Here is a 23039-nt window from a genome sequence, read left to right on the forward strand (position 1 = left end):
AACTAATGTTTCGACACTTTTTGAATACAAATTATTTGTTCTGCTAATCGTCACAAGGAAAAAGTGAAGAGGAGGTAATACGATAAGATTTATTGTTAAATACTAATACTAGCATTTGACTTTCATATTTACAGTGTCATGAAATGCATCTTCGCTCGCATCTTCGCTAGCAAAGGGTTAGGATCAACTCCGGGAACAGCTACCCATTTTGTAGTTTGCAAATAATTATCGCAGAAGGATACCCACCACTTATAACTTATTGCAAATGCATAATATATGATTGCACCATGCCAGGTTTGCCGAGAATGAAGATAGCTACATATCTGCAGATTCCTTAAAAATGAATGTTTTATTTCTCAGCATTTTTTTGTCACTTTTTGAACATAACATATTAATTTTATTACAATAGCTTTTAACCACTTGCTTTTCGTTACTTAATATAGATACAGTTAAAATAAAAATAATGACATATGGAAGATTGCAAATGAGACTAAAGTTCAAGTAAAGTGGATGTAAGGCATTACGATCTTAAACAATGCGTGCGGGGAAGGGGTCTGCTGTGAACACGATAAAAGAGATTTGTCTACTTCCAAGTTTTGAACTATTCAATGTAATAAAGGAACATGCCAGCATCGCCTGCATAGGAAATTTACATTTCCAAGTTGATACGATATTGCAGAACTTTCATTTTATATCATGCCTTCTTTAAAAGAAGGTTGCAGCTTACAAGGAAGTTATTGGACAAAGAGTTCCATGTGTAAAAGTTGAAATAATCCTTTTGAACAATTGACAAACGCCATCATTGAGTTGGTTGAACGTTACAGAACATCTCTTTCACAGATGACGAAGGATATGTTCAAACTAAGTTATCTGCCTTCCTGACCTCTTTTTCTCGAACGGGACTTTATAACCGGGGCTTTCACATAAATAAAACGGGATGCAGTATTCAGTAGGTGAAACTGGACGCTATTTATCTAAATGCACGCAAAACACCTTTATCGTTTTAAAAGACATCATAAATTCAAAAGTATAATTGATCAGCACATATAGAAGCACATGTATCCTATTAAATATTTAACAGTTCAACCTTTAGAAATTGTTAATGAGCAGCCTATGGAATCGGATTTAAAGTTTTTAAGATCATAGAATATGATTGAATTAAAAAAAACTAAAGACAGTCCGCCTATCAGTCTTTAACTGATTATGTTACGGGAATTGATAATATATTAAAAAACGATTCTGTTAACATTTTGGTTATAGTTTAAAAAAAAAACAGTTCGTAAAAACAGTTCTCATGCTCGAGAAATAAATCTCAATAAAAAAAAAATTGTTCCAACAATACAAATATTTCGGACCTAATATCTATTTCAAAAAACAACGACAGACATTCTCAATCTTCGTTTGAATTATTTTACATTTTTCATTTCGGGACATTTTAAAGCTGATTATGCGATATGGGCTTTGTTCATTGTTGAAGGCCGCACGGTGATCTATAGTTGTTAATTTCTGTGTAAGTTGGTCTATTGTGGAAAGTTGTTTCATTGGCAATTATACCACATCTTCTGTTTTTTTATTTATTAACAAAGCTATGTTTTAAACTATTAGTAAAGTACATTCAATTTTAGAAGATTGCAAAAATCTACTCGCAAATTTGTTATTACAGACAAGTGTGTAAAGATGTTAATATCAATGACAATATACCTAAGTCATTGAATTACAGTAATTTCGAATACACTTATGGTCCCAGCTCCCAATTTATAACAGAGGACATTAACATCGTTTGTGACCAATTGTTGAAATCATTTCTCAGTAAAGGACCTTAATATCCTCTCCGCCAATTATCAATCTGAATGAGTGTCGCAACATCATCCACGACTTACTGTGTACTTACTGCTCTGAAAGGATAAAACGAGAAACATTTTAAAGAACATTTTACTCCTAACAACAACCATAATAGCCCTATTTCACGTATCAAATATAAGCTAAAAAAACCTCGCCAAGGAATTTGTTTGTGTTCCAGTTGATGATATCATTATTGTTTGATGTTGAGGTTCTGTAAAAAAGAAATCATGAATCCAACAACATTCCAACTGATTCCATTTTCGGGAAATGATATCTGTAAGAAATATAAATTGACAGCTACCTCTTTACCAGAACCAAATACAAAGAAAGTTACAACTATGTACTGGTTCCCGAGGCAGGACAAAATTCCTTACAAATATTTTTCCAGTCTTTAAACAATTGTTCCACTACTAAACTATCTTTTCTACTTACTAGTAAATCCAAATCAAGCCGCATCATGATATTATATAGTGTGAACCAATAAATGATCTAATATTTATATCATCTGCCTACACGCATTTGAGTATGATACAAAACACAACTATTTATTTGTTAAAGTATGACTTAGGAATAGTTTTCTTTTCTAGCCAAATATAAGAAATTATCACATTATGTCTTCTTCACAATGAATGCTATGTATTACCAATGTTATTTCAACTGATCGGGCGGAGCTTACGTTTTAATTTGCATGAGGACAGTCGATTTGAAAATGTGTGTGATTACGATGATTGCCGTTATAGTTATTACTGATTTCTAATCACCTATCAGTGACCTCGAAGGAATTTACAAAAGAATAACTGGACAATGCATTGATGAGTGTATCCTAAAACACCTATCTATAGATGGACTGGTTTATTATGAGCGAACTGGATAAACTCCGCCCAGTCAAGTGAAATAAATTGAGTAATATCCTGTAATATGTCATACACGGTTCAATTTTACATTACCAAAGTGATAATGATGCATCATCTTAATTGATCCATAAAATTGAAAAATTTATTTATTATTATAGAATGCATATCTTCACACAAGAATATGTCATGTCAAGTAGGAGGAGATAACTCTAGGGAATATTATTACTGACATAGTGTGTTAGTGACCTAATGTGATATATACAGGGTCAGTAAATTCCATATGGGGTGAGAGCGAAGCTCGAACCCTATATGGAATTTACCTATCCTGTATATATCATATTAAGTCACTAGCACACTATGTAACGAATTTATCTTACCGACTATCTTTATTTGTTTAACTTAGACTAAAGTTGTCTTATTTGCTATCATAACACATCTTCTTATTTCTGTATTAAAGTGTTCAAGTTTTCAATTTTAAGAACCTTCTTCAATTGGTCTGCACTAAAAAAATAATGTAAACGATAAATATCTATTAGCAACAACCTTGATATTACAATATTAAACAGAACTTTCAATACTTTTAAATAATCAAACAGTGTCCAAGTCGTAAATCCACTACTAACCGTGTATTGAAATAAGCCCTGCCTCCCTACTAACCTAATATGGAATATACACGGTCTCCACGAGGCCGCCTTTAACCAATCATATTCCTAGAAATGTATAGGAGGTAAGATAAAATACTATTGTATAAAATTGTAAAAGAGATGACATATACTGGTATATTTGGTCCAGAGGAGGATGAAGTTATTTGATGAAGTAAGCTATGCACATTGACTGATCTTTAATGGGGACTTAATGGTATATTACTATTATACTAGTATATATTGATAAAGGTCGGAGATATGACATTCAAAAGACAGCAACCTGATTACACACGAAAAGAGTAATACACGTTCTTCCACAAAAGACATAAGTTTTCATAAATAATTTTTTTTAAATTGATATAAAATAGAAATGCTTTAGAATTTCTCTAAAAAAAGAAGCGGAAGTTTACTTTTTCGGCTGTGTGATCAAATGTTTGGACTGATTGCACGAAGTTTTAACCACCAGAAACGATAGATTTTGAAAAGTCGACCGCATAACTGATATATAGGCAAAAGTCGTCCACAACAATATATGTTCTATAATATATTGTTTATATACAAAAATTGGCAACAAAAGCCTAAATAAAGAATTAGTACTTTTAGTAAAATTTCTACCTTTTGTGGGTATTACCAATGAATTACCACAACCTTTTTGTTTTAAATATGTTACTCATTTTACCTTCCTCTGTTTTTTCCATGAAAATACCAAGACAACATTTGACTTGTATTTATCACTCTGGCAAAATGTAACCAAAAGTTTAGATTGCAAGGTATTTAGACATTCTTTAACAGTTGTTTCCCATTTGAGAAGGTTTTGCTGGGACACAGTTAAACTGTAGCGATTTCATCACAATGCATTAACTTTCTGAATAAAAATTTTTTATGAAGGATGTTCATATAATAGATGACAGGTTACTTGTGGAGAAATGTATTTAGTCATATAAGTCATGTTGAATCTCCAATCTTACATATTATCACAAACATAAATTCAGTATGCATTTCCAATGTCAATTTTTAGACTGATAGATGATGAAGATACATCAATCATATATAAAACAAGATTTTACATGATTTAAGTAAAATTGTGAAGTTAATATTTGTCTGCCTGTCTGCATCCAATACTGTAATTTTATTTGATATAATACTGCACAAGGTCATGACTGTTTATGACGTCTTTACACCTAATCCATTGGATGTTGAATGTTATGATTTACAATTTGGTCTTAGATGCATGTTATTTTAGTTGGTATTGGCTTTGAACTTTGAATACTCTCAGATCAGTACTTTGTGTCTTTTTATTGCTGGGATGTACAAGTACTAGGCCACATCCATTCTGTGTTTTTGTTAGATTTATTTCTATTTGTATCCATCGATGAGTTAAGCCTTTTCTAACTGATTTTATAGTTAGTTGTACTGTAATATCACTGTCCCATGTTAGAGGGAGGGTTGGGATCTCGCTTACATATGTAACCCCACCACATTCTGAATGTATGTGCCCGTCCAAAGTCATGTTATTCAGTGGTTGTCGTTTTAGTTGTTTAACATTTGTCGTTTCGAGGAATCAGACTATGCGGTATGGGCTTTTGTTGAAGACCGTACGGTGACCTATAGTTGTTTATTTCTGTGTCATTTGGTCTCTTGTTAACTGGGCAATATGCGTAATTGTTTCTCCATAGACGGTTATGGTAACGTTTTCTTCTGTTGCTCAGCCCATATCGTAAACTTGTATATGTATGATGGCTTGTTTCGAAGCTGAGACATTTTTACATATGTGGTTAAATTTTCGGGGTACGAAGTGTGATTCATTTTCCCGTAAATTAGCAAACCCCGAGTATCCTTTTGCGATGCGGCTCCTCATGGTAAAAAATCCCATTTTTAACACAAAAAGTTCTTTACAAATTTGATACTTTGAACACATCTAATAGCTCCATAGTTTTTACACATTTATTATGTGTTCCCTTACTTTCTAAATTTACACAAACAGCTCAGTCATTTGTTTATCATAGAAATGTGTCAAATATAACTACACAGAGATTTTTTTGTTTACACGTGACTTTTGAGTTCCTCATTTCAAGGCGCATTAGGGATATTGTCCCAACTATTATCTCATTAGCAATCATACCACACCTTTTTTAATTGAAACGAAGGCGTTGGCAAGAAACTCTGAATAGGTGATTATTTTAACCTTATGGCTAGGATAGTTCTAACAATTATTGTTATTTCATAGTGACATGATTAGAGTGAGTTTTTGTACACTGTTGACTCCTTTCAGCTTTTCATCTCTGAAATGTACAAATGTCTGAAATTACCAATTTTTGTCTTAATTTGCATGAACAATTACTTGACATTCTCCAAAAGTATGACTTGTGTCTTAAATTTCTTGCCAAATTCTGACATTTGAGTACTATCTTGAAATTTCACAGAATTTTCACGACATTCTTTTTTTTTCTCAGTATGGCTTCACATATTCTGAACACTTTGAAATGTGTCTTAGATTTACTTGACAATTTGAATTTTTTTCCAAATCATGACCAATATACAAATAGACAAGACAAGACAAATACTTAATTAGACATGTTATCTTTATTTCTCTTTATATGATAAACTGTTGTTTCAAGTTACACTTATTACAACAAAAACAAAAGTTGCGCATGTAAATATTTTTGTAATGTTGATTCAAAAATTTTATAAATAATTGCTTAATGATACAAACCAATCATACTGTAGACATATTTCATTCTTCATTCATACCGTTCAATGTTAAGAATGCTCGATGGTATACAATTTCAGCAAATATTTAAAAAAAAATCTCATTACAAATATTATTTATTACAGTTTTATTTGTTACTTCATGATATGGTCCAATAATCAACCAAAACGACCAATTAGTGCTGGCCGAAGAAGACTTATCAAATGGTTATAGAATTGTAAAGCTCCTAATTAACCCACATTGTATTAAAATTGAAATATCTTTTTTAACCTATCGGTGATCTATATTTCTATAATCGTTTTTTTTTCCCAAATGAGCTGTACTTTAACTAAACAATTATAAAATCTAAGTGATTTCTGTAATTTGATTTTTTTTTAAATTTCGATATTGCCTCTATTACTATAACGTTCATTAAAAAAATAAAAAAATAGCGAAATCATACTTTAAAAAAAATTGATTTATACCCTCGAGCCACTTATCATGATAAAAAACAATTAATGTACCAAATGTGTTTTTTTTTTAATTAGCAAAGTATTGTTGTATCCTTATTCTTCTAGGTTTAGTTTAGCGATACTATGATTGAGTATATAACAGCAAACGAAAGTGTTTAAGGTGGCTCGTGGATACAAAAATTTCAACAAAAAATTGAATCTTTATTTTTTCATTACAAATTTTATTTATTACAGTATTAGTTATTACTTTATGAAATGGTAAAAAAATCAACCCAAAAAAATGATTCGATTTGCCCCCAGATGACTTTTAAAATGTTTATATCATTGAAAAGCTCTAAATTATTTTCCTTTGGTGCAAAAATGCAATTTTTTGGCATTAAATTTGAAATATCTTTTTTAACTCATCGGTGACCTATATTTTTTATTATTGTTTTCATATAAGTACTGTACTTAAACTAAATAATTGTAAAATTTAAGCGATTTCTGTAATAAGGTTATTGTTTTATTTCGATATTACCTCTATTTCTCCTATTAGTTCAACTGAAAAAAAGGACATTAACAAAAATGTATGCTTCTTCCAGAGGCAGATTGTGAGCTTAAATAAACGGTGACCCCTTTTTTTATTTCCTTTTTCCTTTAAGTATATGATAAAGTTCATTTATAAAAAAATATAGCAAAATCCTATATTAGAAAAAAAAATTAATTGATTTATACCCAGGAGCCCCCTTAAACAAATGAAACAGTACAGACTGTGTCTATACACAATTCAGGCAAACTTGCTATATTGTCAAGACAACTTTGAGATCGTCAAGAATGTGTCGAGATATATTCAGACAGCTTTTTAAAAGAATGTCAAGAATATAAAATTGAGAATGGAAATGGGGAATGTGCCAAAGAGAAAACAACCCGACCATAGAAAAAAACAACAGCAGAAGGTCACCAACAGGTCTTCAATGTAGCGAGAAATTCCCGCACCCGGAGGCGTCCTTCAACTGGCCCATAAACAAATATATACTAGTTCAGTGATAATGAACGCCATACTAATTTCCAAATTGTACACAAGAAACTAAAATTAAAATAATAAATATGTCTGTTTAATGATATCGTAAGCTTTTGAGGTGTATGACGATTTGAGTTGTGCTTTGTATAGAATATTACCATAAAAGATTTGATGGGAAATACCTGAACGCATAAGATATCTTCGAATTGATTTATATTCATTCAATTGTTAAAAAAACACGTCCTCCGAACGTAACAAATATGTTGTCAGTCAAGAAATCAAACATCTTCATTTATGCTAATATGCTTTGTCTATATGCTCTTTTGTGTTTCTTTGATGTTTTTTTAAAAGGAATTCACAATAAGCATATGTACAAGCGGAAAGGAAAGGACAAAACAAAATTTCTAATTTAGATTCTGCATTCTAAAAGAACTACATTGTATAAACTATGTTCGGATCATACTTTTAACGACAAAGTTATTTTTGTATCTACCTGTGTACATGTTGGTCAATTTGTTTACGTCAAACACGCGTTTCTACGACAGAATTATTGTTAACCTAACCATGTGCCTGTCAGGGTAAGGATATGTTCCCAGTACTTTAAATCGTTCAATCCTTGATGGTTGGATTTAACATAGATAAAATTGTATAATAAACTAGAGGGTCCAAGGACCCTGTGTCGCTCACCTTAAGATTTTTGTTGACAATTAATGCATGAAAAAACAATAATACTTTTTGTTATAGGAAACTTTGTGAACCAAAATCTAATCTTTCTTGTGATTGAACTACTTTCAACTAGTTTATTATTTTCATTTTTTAGGTCTAAAACACACTTTTCAAGTATAGTGTTGTTCTCTCATGGACATACATGTCTATATATTTGTTCTATATAAACTCATCATCGATACCAGGACTACATTTTGTATATACGCCAGACGCTAGCATTACTGGTCAAGGATCATTAAGGAAACTTTAATTGATTTTGACATGTTCATTATATATAAGTTGTTCAATTGGTTACTGAATTTACTTTACATTGGCTTATTATAAAACAGTCATTAAATGTTCTCAAATTTCTTCTCTATTAAGCAAATGTTCACAAATTTCTGCTCTATTAAGCAAATGTTCACAAATTTCTGCTCTATTAAGCAAATGTTCACAAATTTCTGCTCTCTTAAGCAAATGTTCACAAATTCTTCTCTAATAGGCAAATGTCACAAATTTCTTCTCTATTAAGGAATTGTTCATCAATTTCTTCTCTATGAAGCAAATGTTTACATGAATTGTTCATTAGTTTCTGTTTTATAAATGACTTCTACATATTTATAAAATGTATAAGCAAAAAATGCAACCACATAGTGTAGGAGAATGACAAATTATAGCAATATTTGACTTTTTTTCTCAACATTTAACCCTTTGCATGAATTAATGATTTACACATTTTGATAAACCTGTACTTAGAATAAGACATAATTGAATCATAAGAAATAAAAAATGTTGGATTTATGCCGGATTGTTTTTCAATTTGGAGAACTCCAAGTAATTATATTATAATAAAATATATGGTATTTGTACAGAAACTGATTTATTATGTCTGAAATGAACATGAGAGCATTTCTTAAACAGAAAAGTCAATGAATATTAGATGAGATAAATATACAGATTAATTTGGCATTACAAAAAGTAAACTGTACATACTTAATCATGATAAATGTTTATTTTATCATATATATCATGTTTATATAGTGAACAAAAGTATTGTAAATTGTATCAAGTTATCTATATGAAAAATTACAATGAATATATGTACATAACAGCAAGGATTTCAACATTCATAAACATTTTGAATATTTAGTCATAGTTCATCAAACAGCCAGTTAAATTTAATCATTTTCTAGGAAGAGAAATGAGGTATGGAACTTGTGGTCTTCAAAACTCCCTTTTTGCAAAGTGCACACAACTCTCCACTGATACAATGAGCATTCAGGTAGTAGAGGTTCTAAAATTTCCAAATATTTCTGACTTGAAATGAATGGAATTCTACATTTCTTCCATAGCAAAATGGTTGACCAATCACCAAGGGCCTTTCTGCTTTATGGAAGTCAAAGCAACACAGTTTCATATTTCTTTACCTCTGCTACCGTTAATCCAGTGTACCTATAAAGAAGAAAGCTGTAAAGAAGCTTTCTTTTAAACAGATAAAACTGGATATCAGGAGTCTTGAAGCCAATTCATTTCTATTCCTACTTATGAAAAGGCAAATCTGTTGGAGTGGAAACCCATTTCCTCTAAAACCACTCCTGCACATTTGAGGTTGCATTTTCAGCAACCGCAAATGTGTCATGTTTTTCAGCGGGTCTAATTTTCATTGTTTCAAACAAAGCAGGTTTCGGCATATAAAATAATCATTACACTGAATCATTGTGTTTCAATGGCTACATATATAATTTTATGATCTGACCAATAGGAATCAAGAACATCTATTTCAAAATTTACCTTACTATCAAAATTTAGGAAAATTAAGTCCAACAATGTACCATTAGATGTAGTAGGTTTAGACACAATTTGTGAACAGCAAAATGAATCTCTCGTGAACTTTAAAAAAGAAGTGTTCCCAGTGTTTAAATCAATATTAAAGTCTCCCATTATGATAATTTTTGGATGTCTTAAATACACATCAGAAAGAAGGTTTGCAAGGAAAGTATCTTTTAGTTGTTGCAATTTGCAGTTTGGTGCTTTGTAAACAAAGACAACCCGAAAAAGACCTTTGCTGGGTGATATTATGTCTGCTATAACACACTCTAAAGATGGAGTTGAGAAAGTGACTGTATTGTGAAGTATACAATCATTTCGATAATATAATACCAATCCATGAGGTGGTCTTGTCTTAAAGTTTGTTTGCTTTTGGTCTAATCGAACTGGTGTTTCAAAACAAGGTATATGAACATGATCATTTTCATCTGTTGAAATAAGTCTTGATTCAGCAATACCAATTACATCAGCATCCAAGATGTTAGGGTCTGATATAAGATCATTAAAATGAGCATGCAATGACCTTGAGTTGTTAAAAACTACTTAAAAATAGTTACTTGATAAGTTGTACAATGGCTTAAAGCACAACTGTAGAGTTGCATCTGTCCTTAGTCTGTGTAATTCTTGTCGAACACAACTTTTGTTCTATAGATAAAGAATTTTGATAAAAGTATTATTAAGTTTTTTATTTTATTAGTTAATTATTTTCCTAAATTTCCGAATAAAATTATATCCATGTTAAATGGAATAACTAATTGTGTTTGGTTATAAATCCAGTCCATGAGTCTTATCCACAGATCTGCTATTTTCTGGCATGTCCAAAATATGCGTTCAATATTTTCAGTAACTTCATTGCAGAAAGTACATTTATCGCTTTGTTTTATTTTGATCTTAAATAAAAATTTATTTGTGACCAATATTCTGTGTATTATACTTTATTGGAACCAGTGGAGTTTTGAGCTTTTTGTGGAGTAAAAAGACATATTATCCACAGTTTTCCAATCAAAGTTTTTGTTGAGTGTTGAGGACCATTTTTCTTCACATCTAAGTTTAGTACTGCTTTTTTCAAATAAAACATTATACATATCTTTCGAGCCTTTTCCTGATAAAAATAATATTCTTATATTATTCGGTATAATTAGTCCTAGTGTTTTATAACAATTTGTTATGGATATATAGTTCCTTAAAGCCTTTTTATATGACTTTATTGATGAAATGACCCCATTATAAGTAAGAAAGTTTGACTTAATTTTATAAATGTTTTGGAATTGTTGAAAAGTCATTAATTTTCCCTCCTCATTTAATAACTCATTTATCAAAAAGATTCCTTTATCTATCCAGTCTTTATAGAAAATAGATGTTGTTCCTATTTTTATGTTTTCATTATTCCAGAGCGAAGCTGATAAAAACTCCTCTTCTTTTTTTGGTATGATTTTTTTTGTAAATCTGTCCAAGCTTTAAAAACTTCTTCCCAAAAAGGGTTTTTACATCTTTCTGTTGGGCCTAAATAAACTAGGTTTTCAATAATAATTTTTTTCAGTACTTTCTAATAGCTATTTAGTTTTGGTTTGTTTTTCAACAACCGTCTTATCCAAGTTAGTTTCAATCCTTTTATGTATTTGTCAATATCTATCATTTTCAGCCCTCCTAATTTGTGTTCAGAGCATAATATTTATCTTTTTATCTTGTCAGGTTTGTTTTCCCAAATAAATGAATAAATTTTGTCAGTTAGTTGTTTTAAAGTGTTTAGCATGGTGCTTGTAATGTTAAAAACAGATGGTTCAATTTTGAAATAATTAGTGTCTTAGTGATAGTTATTTTTCCAACTGGTGTTAATGTTTGTTTAGACCATATTTTTATTACCTCTTCAATTTCTTTAATTCTTGGAATATAATTCAACAATTCCATTTCATGCAAATTAACAGAAAAGTTTATTCCTAGTAATGTAAACCTACTGGAACCCCATTCCAATCCCCACTTTACACACATTGTGTCTTGACTTTAATTTGTTTGGCCTATCCACACCACCTTTGTTTTGTCCACGTTCATATGGAGACCAGACATTTCAGCATATTTTTGGAGTAAGCGAAGAGATGCATCTAGAGATTTAGGTGTACCGTCAAGTATTATTGATGTGTCATCTGCGTATTGGGAGATAAGATATTCTGTGTCATCAATTTTAATTCCTTTAATTTCTTTGTTCTTTCTGATTAAAATTCCTAGAATTTCAGCACATAAAAGAAAAATATAAGGTGATAAAGGATCCCCTTGTCTACAGCCTCTTTGAATCTGAAAGAAATCTGATAAAAAACAGGTTTGGGATACTGATGAGCTTATATTTTTGTAAAAGGTCTTTATCCAAAGTTTTATAGAGGGTCCAAAATTGAAAAAGTCTAATACTTCATTTATGAATTTCCATGATACCGAATGAAAAGCTTTTTCAAAATCTATGAGAAGGAGGAGACCTGGCAACTCATTTACCTCTGTATAGAATAAAATAGCATATATGAGTCGAGTGTTTTACAGATTTGATACGCTCTGCTATACAACTTGATGCTAGTTATTATGTTGTATTTAAAAGACTTATTGGTCGCCAATTTTTCATAAACTGTCTATGTTTATCACCTTTTGGTAAACAAGTAATAATATCCTGTTTTTGAATTATTGATAATTCCCCCCTTTTGTAACCATAAATTATAGATCTGAAAACAAATTTTCCTAAGAATTCATTTGTAAAGCCATCTGACCCTGGACTTTTCTCATTTTTCATTCTACTCATAGCTGTTGTCAATTCATTATAAGTTATCTTCCCCTCTAAAGATTCTTTTAAAGTTTCATTTAATTTTTTAATATCAGAATCAGGTATTTTACTATTAAGATTTACTTTGCTCAAGCTTTCTGTTTTAGTATACATTTTTTTATAGTAATTTTTGGCCTCTTCTAATATTTTATCTTGTTTACAAATTGTCTCCCCTTTTTCGTTAAATAGTTTGGGGTTGGTTTTATTGATAAGATATTTAGTTTCTATATTAAAAAAAACTAGATGGCTTTTCTCCTTCTTCAATCCACTGTATTTTTGACCTGATATAGTATCCCCTCATTTTTTCTTTCCTTATTATTCTTAGATCAGATTTATAGTGTTCAATTTCATTTAATGTTTCCTCTGTTAAGATGCTTTCCTCTAACTTCTTTTTTTTCTGATAATATTTTCCGCTCTTTATCTCTTTCCTTCTTTTTATAAGATGCATAGGATATAGTTTTTCCTCTGATTTCTGTAAGAAATATTTCTAAAAAGAAGTTGTTCATTTATTTTCAAGTGGATGTCTAAATCATTAATTTGTTCTAACGTTTCTCTATTATATACTTATGATGCATATTGGTCTTTTACTTTAAGTATGGTGTCTTTTATAGTTTTGGAGTATTCAATATCATGTAAAAGTGAGTTGTTAAATTTCCATAATCCTTTTCCAAGTATGAAATCATTCATCTTCAGATTTAATATTATTGGAGAGTGATCTGATCTATAGCTGTCGTGGTTTTGTACATCAACTACATTTTGATTAAGGTCTTGGAATATTAAAAAGAAGTTTAATCTTGCTTGTTTTATGGGATAAGCTTTTCCCCATATGAACTGTTTTAAATCTGGATTAATTTCCCTGAAGGGGTCTGTTAGATTATAAAGATCTTTTAAGTCTAGAACTTTCTCCTTAGCTTTTGGGTTATTAATATTATGATAGTTATATGTATCAAGACTTTGGTTTTGTACTAAATTATAGTCTCTAATTATAACAACTGATGGAGTGTTTAAAGTTTCTATCATTTCACTAAGTTTTATATAAAAATCTGGTGTATCTTTGTTTGGACCATATAAGGTTATTAGGGTCATTCTGTTTCCTTCGATTTCCATATCAATTCCGAACAAATTTCCTTGATCGTCTTTTTTTACTTTATGTATTTTATACTCAAAGTTTGTTGTCAATAAAATTGCTACCCCTCTTTGATTTGTAGCAAATGAATTAAAAATACACTCTCCTCCCCATAGATTTTTTTATTGAATTTTCTTCATTTTCTGAAAATTTGTATCTTGTAAGCAATATATATTACAGTTTTTTTTATTTAAGATAATCAAACACATCTCTTCGCTTCTCTATTGAAATAAGACCTTGACAGTTATGTGAGAGAAATTTTATACTATTATTACTCATTTTCAAGTGATATTTCTATTTTAAAAAACAAAAATATGTGTTTTGTTAAATGCATAATTTAAAAAAACAACAACCATACAGCTGTGTACTTAAAATGTGTGAATGTGAAAAAGATGTCTGATCCATCTGCCATGTCTGAATATAATTCAAATTGTAACCAGAATACACCAACAATGCTGCATAATATGTTATAAATTACTGTGCCAATAACATGAAATAGAGAAAAAAGACATACAATTTGTAAAAATAGAAAGAAAAAAAAAAGAGATCACATATAATCAAAAAGAGACAAAGCAAAAAAATCAAAAAGTTAAAAACAAATTATGTTGTTCAAAAAGTGACATATCCACTATTGTTCTATTTTCTTTTAAATTACAGAAATGATGTTCTCTATGTGTGATATCTTTATCATTAAAACTAGAGATGATTATCTCCCTTACATCATAATTCAATAGAATGATTTGTGAGAGTCATTGATTGATATGATAGTTAACTCAGTCACTTAAAAATATATATTTTCCTATTTTAATTCCTCCAAATATATATCCAAATACATTGTAGTAAGGTTTGTTCAAAAAGTTAGAGATAGTGAAGAAAAACAATTTCTTTTTTTTATGTTAAACAAGAATGTGTCCAAAGTACACGGATGCCCCACTCGCACTATCATTTTCCATGTTCAATGGACCGTGAAAATGGGTAAAAATATAATAAAGTTAAAATTAGAAAGATCATATCATAGGAAACATTTGTACTAAGTCTCAAGTTGATTGGACTTCAACTTCATCAAAAACTACCTTGACCAAAAACTTTAACCTGAAACTCGCACTTTCTTTTTCTATGTTCAGTGGACCGTGAAATTGGGGTCAAAAGTTTAATTTGTCTTTAAAATTAGAAAGATCATATCATAAGGAACATATGTACTAAGTTTCAAGTTGATTGGACTTCAGCTTCATCAAAAACTACCCTGACCAAAAACTTTAACCTGAAGCGGGACAGACGGACGAACGAACAGACGGACGAACGAACGGACGGACGAACGGACGCACAGACCAGAAAACACAAAGGACTACTAGCAGTTACTGACATGCCAGCTCCAGACCTCAATTAAACTGATTGAAAGATTATGTTTTCATCATATGAAAATAAAGTACAATCCCTCCCGTATGGGGTTTAGTATCATACCATCATAACATATTTGAGAAGAACATAACCCGTATCAGCCCAATAACTGGTTTGAGAATAAATGTGGTTTTTTTCCGATGCAAAGACCCTATGCGTGAATAAATATCAATACCAAAATATGCAATCCTAAATGACTTGACAACCGAAAAACTATTTTACTAAAGTAATCGGAATGTAATCGAAAAGTAATCGATGATTACATCACAATTTTTGCTGAAATCGATTAAATTACGAGAACATGTAATCGAAAATGTCGTCGATTAAAAATTACTCTCGATTACTTGAAAAATATAATCAATTACAATCCATTACGATCACAGATTACGATTACCATATCCCTGTAACATATATATAAATGGACGGTTTGATAACGGTTGCTATATTCCCGACTTGTGGACTTGACTGTTTTCATACCTTAACCACAACTAAATTCACTTAATCAAGAGATCCAAAATACGTACGTCGATTTTTTATTTCAAGTCCAATTCGCTATACAAATTTGAATGGCAAATACCTAATTACCCATCGCATCCACTGGAAGAAAAACATTATCAAATGGCAAAATCAAAAAATCAAACACACCAAACGAGTGGAAAACAACTGTCATATTCCTGACTTGGTACAGACATTTCCTTATTTAAAAAGTGGTGGATTAAACCTGGTGTTATAGGTAGCTTAACCTCTCACTTGGTTGACAGTATCATTATAATTCCATTATATTGACAACAATGTGTGAACAAAGCAAACAGATATATCAGGTAAAAATGTCAAGAATTGGGGTACAGCAGTTAAGATCAGTTAACATTGTGTTATAATTTTAATCACTCCAAAAACGAACAACTATGTCAACAAAAAAACCCAAAAAAAACACATTCTATAGACGAAGCACATAAGCAAAATTGAAAGACAAGGATACAGGCACTTAACATAGCACAATAAGATATGCCCCCAAATTGACGAAAACAGAGACAGAAGAATCAAAATTGAACTCATTATTATTTAAATTAACAAAGCTCTTCGGTCATTCAATCAAAATCGGATTTAAAAGAGACGTTGAACATCGGGCACCATTCAAGAAGCTCGAAGTTGTATACGACAAACGTGTTGTTTTTCCAGCAAAAAACCTTAATACAATATTGTTTTATTTGCAAAAATTGTTTTTTGGAACAACATACGGAGGAACATGGAATTCCCATGAAAACTGGTCATCCCAAATATATTCCTGCATCATTCAATAAGGATAAAAAAAAATTAAAATCACAATCTGTCCTTCTCTCGTTTGGTATTAACATAACAAATGACGATGAATTTCTCCCATCTTTTTACTGGATACCCAATTTCGTTCACTGCATGCATTAAGGAGGTAGACCTAGGTCAAGGGAAATAGCTCTTAAAATCACCAGTATGTTTGTGTCAACCATTTTCATAAATATATTCTAAGCTTCTAGGTTACATAGATTATTTTCAATCTGTTTCAGGTAAATGCATAAAATACAATGATGAAACTTGACTTTTACAAACACATAACTGATTTAAAAAGTTATCTCCCTAAACCAAGGTCTACCACCTTAAAATATACAATAGTTAAGGTTGAATTTGAAGCCTTAGCTCTTTGGATACAAGAATAAGCGTCTGACCTGAGATTTTACTGATTGAATCGTATTCAAAAAAGAGTATATCACAATTTAATTTTGAGTAATCTAATAATAATGTAACCAGGGTACATAATTAATAAGAAAAAAAGTAACGATGATTTATTTAGTGAACTCACACGTTAGAGTTAAAGAAAACACATTTTTACATGGTCCCGAAGAATGACAATTTGTTGACATGGGAAGATAACTTCAAAAACATACATTAACTTTCAAAAACGAGGTCAACTGTTTGAATAACGTATGGTAAAGTCAACAAGATAAAAAGGGAAGGCAAGACGACAAGTACACTAAGTTAAGACAAAAGGTCAAAGATCAAACATGTCCGTAACGTGTGTCGTTTTGATTTGGAAAACGAGTTGTGTGTTTCATCGAAAGAGTTTTAATTATTACACAGTTTTTCTTTATTTATTCTTAAAAAAAAGAAACAATTGCAATGAAACATTCTGAGAAATCTCTTGTGTCCGAAACGTGTTGGTTTTTTTATTTGTCGTCTATTGTTATGTTTCGTGCTACTTGTTTAACTTACTGACGAAAATACACACACGAAGGATACATGAGCATTGATCATTGTTCATGTTATAAATGTTTTTCATGCATATTTCACAAATACCTTTGTGATATAAATACTCATATGGTCCGACCACGAGCGTATGCTTTGACCATATCAGTATACACATATCGTCATGACCATATGCGTAAGGTCTAAATACTCATTTTGGAACAAATATATAACAAGTTTTGCATACATCGAACAATGCCAACGCAGATTCAGTTGTTTAACTGAGATATCCTAAATTTATAGTCAGTTTTCTATTTTTCTTTCTATGACAGTTCCATTCAAACAGAGAACACTGCAGGTGCTGTGGATGTGGTTGATGAATCAACATATTTTACACGTTCAGCACTAATCTTCCAAATGATGAACACAATAATAGTACCTATGAGTATGACACCTGCCACAACTCCTCCTATAATAACTGGCTTATTATTGCTATCTGAAAAAAAAAGCTTTCAGTGAAAATTTGTAAAATTATGTTAAAGTGTCCCCAAATTGTCATAATATATATCTGGATGATAAATTGTTATTCGTGGGATGCTCATTTTTGTTGAATTATTGGTTGAAGGTGAACCAACATACAATTAAGTGTTCAACAAAGCACAAATTTACTATAGATTTGTATCCATAAAAAGCAATGAAAAAAGTTTTATTCAACCAACGACCATTTGTACTCATGAACACAAATGAACCCAGAGAAAAATTGTTTTGTGTAACGTTTGTTATAATAAATGTATTACGATATTAAACACTGTACAGATTTGGAACATATACGAGAATCGAGTAAATTACCGAGACAAAAGAAAACAAACGACCGTTTCGATAAAAGATACCATCTAGGTACAGCTTTATACGTCCGTCGGGGTTTTCTTTTATAAAAGACTTATAACTGGAGCTCACTTAAAAGTCTGAATCAAATTCAAACTTCAATATCCTTATTTTTTTGAAGAGTTGAAAGCATTGAAAACTGAACTTTCCAGATCTGACTTAGCATGTCTGGCAGTAGAAAAACAACCTTTGTGTTTTGACTTATTCAATATATTATAACTAAAACAATCAATTTACTCAGTGTGAACGGGTAATTCTGGAATAAGCGTATGGCCGATATACAAGCGTCTGACATACGTACAAGGTCCGTGTAACACTTATCAATGTAAAGTTTTAAAAAGTTTTCAAATTTTAGATTTTTGGAATTTTGATCAAAGTTTTAAAATATCAAGATTCCAAACTGTGTAAAAGTTTTGAAATTTTAGAATTTTAACCAAACAATTAAAATATCAAAATTCTAAATATCGTTTTTAAATTTGATAGTTTTTAAATTTGACCAAACATTAAAAATACTTTAACCTAATGTGCAATTTTGATAATTTCACTTTTTGGAAGTTAGATTTTTTAGATTTTTGATTTAGATATCAAAAATAGCAACGGGGCGAAAAGAGGGGTTCATGAAAACTGTGAAACGAAACAAAATGAAATGAAAACATACTGATAAGTTAATATATAAAATAAAACCACAGGCAGCCAGTTGAAAGCGGTGAAAAATTGGATGACAAAATGAATATTTCTCAAAAGGACGCACGGCTCTGATAATGACAATTTTACTTGCTTGTTTTCCCAGCATCCATATTTAAGAAGTAACAGTAAAAACTGACCAACTCTCAGAAGGTCAAATAGTATGGTTTGGTTGAGTATTAATATATATTTTCTACGGAACTTTAAGCAATAAATGGTTCAATACACGTTGTATTATCTCATTTGATTTCTGTTTTGCTCTACGACTTCTTACTTTCTTCAATCATTTTGAAAATTGAAAATTATTTTTAAAAGTTAACATCAGCGACAAATGGTAATCTTTTTGGGAATCCAATATATATAACACACTAAGGTGACACATTTTTTTACTAGGATACTTCAATAATGGTACTTAAAAATATTCTGATCCCCAATTTGATGAAGAAAAAAATTTCTGTGCAGGCAGAGGACAACAAAATTATTCTGAATCCAGATTTTACCCATGCCTTATAGTGTTAAATTTTGATCCAAATAATTTGATTAATAGCGATGAAAAACTTGATTAAAATGTTAGCGCTTAGCGCGAATTTTTTTCTCTTTTCGACCAAGGATGTATAACTAACATATACGTCCTTGCTTCGACAAAACAACCATATTTCCACTTTTGAAGTTAAGGGGGCTCGCGGGTCTAAATATTTTTTTTAATTTAATAGGATTTCTCTATATTTTTCTATGAATGAACTTTATTTTATGCTTAATAGAAAAATGAAATAAAAAAATGGGGTCACCGTTCATTTACGCTCACAATCTGCCTTCGAAAGAAGCATACATTTTTGTTAATGTCCTTTTTTTCTGTTGAACTAATAAGAGAAATACCCGTTATATCGAAATAAAAAAAAGAACTAAATTACAGAAATCGCTAAAATTTTACAATCATTAAGTTTATGTACAGCTTATTCGAAAACAAGAATAAAAAATATAGTCACCGATGAGTTAAAAAAGATATTTAAATTTTAATGCCAAAAAATGGTATTTTTGCACCAAAGGGAGATAATTTGGAGCTTTTTCAATGATATCTACATTTTAAAAGTCCGCTGGGGCCAACACGAATTGATTTTTTTTGGATTGATTTTTGTACCATATGATAAAGTAACAACTACTTAAGGTAATAAATAAAATTTGTAATGAAAAATTAATGTTTAATTTTTTTCTGAAAATCTTATACCCGCGAGCCTCCTTAAATGGTTGCTTCCTTAGACAGCTTTTGGACTAATGCTTGTCAAAAGTTTATGCATTTATCATATACGTAGCTCCATTAAGGGACCTAAATCAACCACTGTTTTTAATTAGCAAATAAAATGAAAAGGGATTTCTTTGTATTAAGGTATATAATTGTTCCGTATTTTTTATTTGTGCATTTTTCAGTTATCGTACGACAATCACCTTGAGCAAAGTAAAAGAACACAGGTGCGTCCAGTCAGAATGGGGCGTTAAAGAGAATATCACGCTGTCACTTGCAGCATGGATTTTTCCAGTTTTGGCAATACACCAATGTTGCTCTCGATAAACCAGTACAATGTGAAACGCTCAATTTTAAGTAAAGCATTCACCTACGGAACGCTGAAAACTGAATATTTGAAAGTTAAGTAAATATAAGAACCGAAACAATTGAAGAGGTGTTTGGCAAAAGTGAAGTTAAACATATCAAAATCCATCTATACATGTAAGAGCTACTTTGCCTGAGGGAGTTGAATCCTAAATTTCTTTGTAATTTGTATGTAAACAACCTATTTTAGATTATCGATTTTTGGTTGCCAGTGACAAATATTTCATGAATTTTCAGGAACAAATGAGCATTACATACAACAGGCAGGGATTGTGCTTGTTATTCATATGATGAAGATATATTCATTCAATCAGTTTTATTGAGGTCTGGAGCTGACATATGTTAGTTACTGCTATATAATGTAGTCCTTTGCTAATTTATTATCATTGTCATTTTGATTTGTTTCTTTTGTTTCCTATTCTATACTTGGATTTCTTTTAAATTGCGTTTTACTGTGTGTATTGCTGTGTTGTTTGTTTGTCATTGACTAGAGGTATAGGCGAGGGTTCTGATCTCACGAAACATGTATAACCCCGCCGCCTTTATGTGCCTGTCCCTATTCAGGATCCTTTGTCCTTTTTAGTCTTGTATGATTTTAATTTTAGTTCATTGTTATATTTCGGAGTTTTGTATGACGTCTATTATCACTCCAGTACACATTTTTGTTCAGGGGCCAGTTGAAGCACGCCTAGCACAACGTTCTTTGAGACACCAAATAGCTCTGAATTATTTATCTCAAACGCTAACTATATATTAGAGATTTATATCAACTTATTTGATGCTGCTTTAAATTTTTTAATAGATGCACAACCTTAACATTTCAAGATACTGTTATCCCATGTGATGTCTAATATGTTTTTATAAAGAATGATGATAATCAGAGTCGTGTTTACAGGTACCCTCTTTTCGCCCCGTTTCTATTTTTGATATCTTAATCAAAAATTTATTTTAAAAAAATCAAACTTTCAAAAAGTGAAATAATCAAAATTGCACGTTAGGTTTAGTATTTTTAAAGTTTGATCAATTTCTAAACTATCGAATTTAAAAACGATATTTAGAATTAATATTTTGATTATTTGGTAAAGATTTCAAATTTTCTAAACTTTTACACAATTTGGAATTTGGATATTTTAAAACTTTGATCAAAATTCCAAAAATCGAAAATTTTAAAACTTTGAACTGATAGGTGTTACACGGACCGTATAAGCGTAGAACACATGTTTAAGTGCATGACTCATGTACTTGCAAATAACACACACAACAGTGACAGTGTTATGCAATCAATTGAAAATGTAGAATGATAATGATACTCATTTTGAGAACTTAGACTCGGGATTAGATTTTTTTCTCCCTCAAAAAGTGTTCTCCCTTGCAGTTCATTAGGAGGAATACTTGGAAAACATACAGAAGTATTTACAATATTACATCTGGAACGCTCCTTTTCAAGTTGTTTTGTATTTTTATTCAATTATTCTTCTGATTAAACAGTTTACATACAGATGTTTACAAAACTTCGAATTGTTCGAAATGCCAAGGATTTTCTGCACCAGGAATATATACCGATTAAGTTTAGTAACTTATCAAAACACATTAATTCCGATTTATATTATTTAATTCAATTCGTACTATTGATTTTTATAATGCATTTCATACTCACGATGCTCAAACATTAGAGACAACGTTTTGTTTTATTAGAATTTGTGGATATAATCAAACAAACATTTATTACTTACTAAAATAAGATGAGTCACTTCCAGTTGTTGAAGTTGTAGATAATGAAAAATAATCTGTTGTCACCCAATCAGCGATTGTTGCTGTTTCTGTTGAAAGTATATCGGACGTGGTGGCTCTCAAACTATATGTTGTTTTGCTAGTTGAAATCGGTTCTGTGACTGTTGTTGGTAATAATGTTGATTTGGTTGTTGTTGAAACAGACTTTAGATCGCTTGTATTTATCGACAGTGTTGTTGGAGCTGTTGTACGCTCTTCTGTTGATTAAAGATACATTTTCAATATTAGTTATTTAAAAACAAATGTATATACGTAAAGAAATCATTCAAAAGAAATTTAAACAAAAAATAATCTTTATTTTGCTTACTTCAGAAAATTATTAATCCTTGATATGTGCATGTCTGTAAAAGGTCAAATGTAATAAAATGAACAAAGACAAAAATGTTCGCAAAATATTTAAATAACAATAATTTTTATTTTTAATGTATAAACGGATAAACATAGCAGCTGAATATGAAAAATAGAAAGCAAAATATGTAGGTTGTTTTTATATATGAC

At 30.6% G+C, this 23039-nt stretch overlaps 1 long non-coding RNA gene across 1 annotated transcript; it reads right to left on the minus strand.

Annotated features, from left to right (window-relative positions):
* Window positions 1-17490: 17490 nt before the first annotated feature.
* On the minus strand, window positions 17491-22737 carry LOC143069795 (uncharacterized). The gene is made up of 2 exons (XR_012976495.1): window positions 22484-22737; window positions 17491-18071 (listed from the first exon to the last, which is right to left on the minus strand). It is a non-coding gene; the product is annotated as an uncharacterized LOC143069795 (long non-coding RNA).
* Between the last annotated feature and the right edge of the window lie 302 nt (window positions 22738-23039).

This window comes from Mytilus galloprovincialis, chromosome 3 (assembly GCF_965363235.1).
Source record: "Mytilus galloprovincialis chromosome 3, xbMytGall1.hap1.1, whole genome shotgun sequence".
Lineage (NCBI taxonomy): Eukaryota > Metazoa > Mollusca > Bivalvia > Mytilida > Mytilidae > Mytilus > Mytilus galloprovincialis.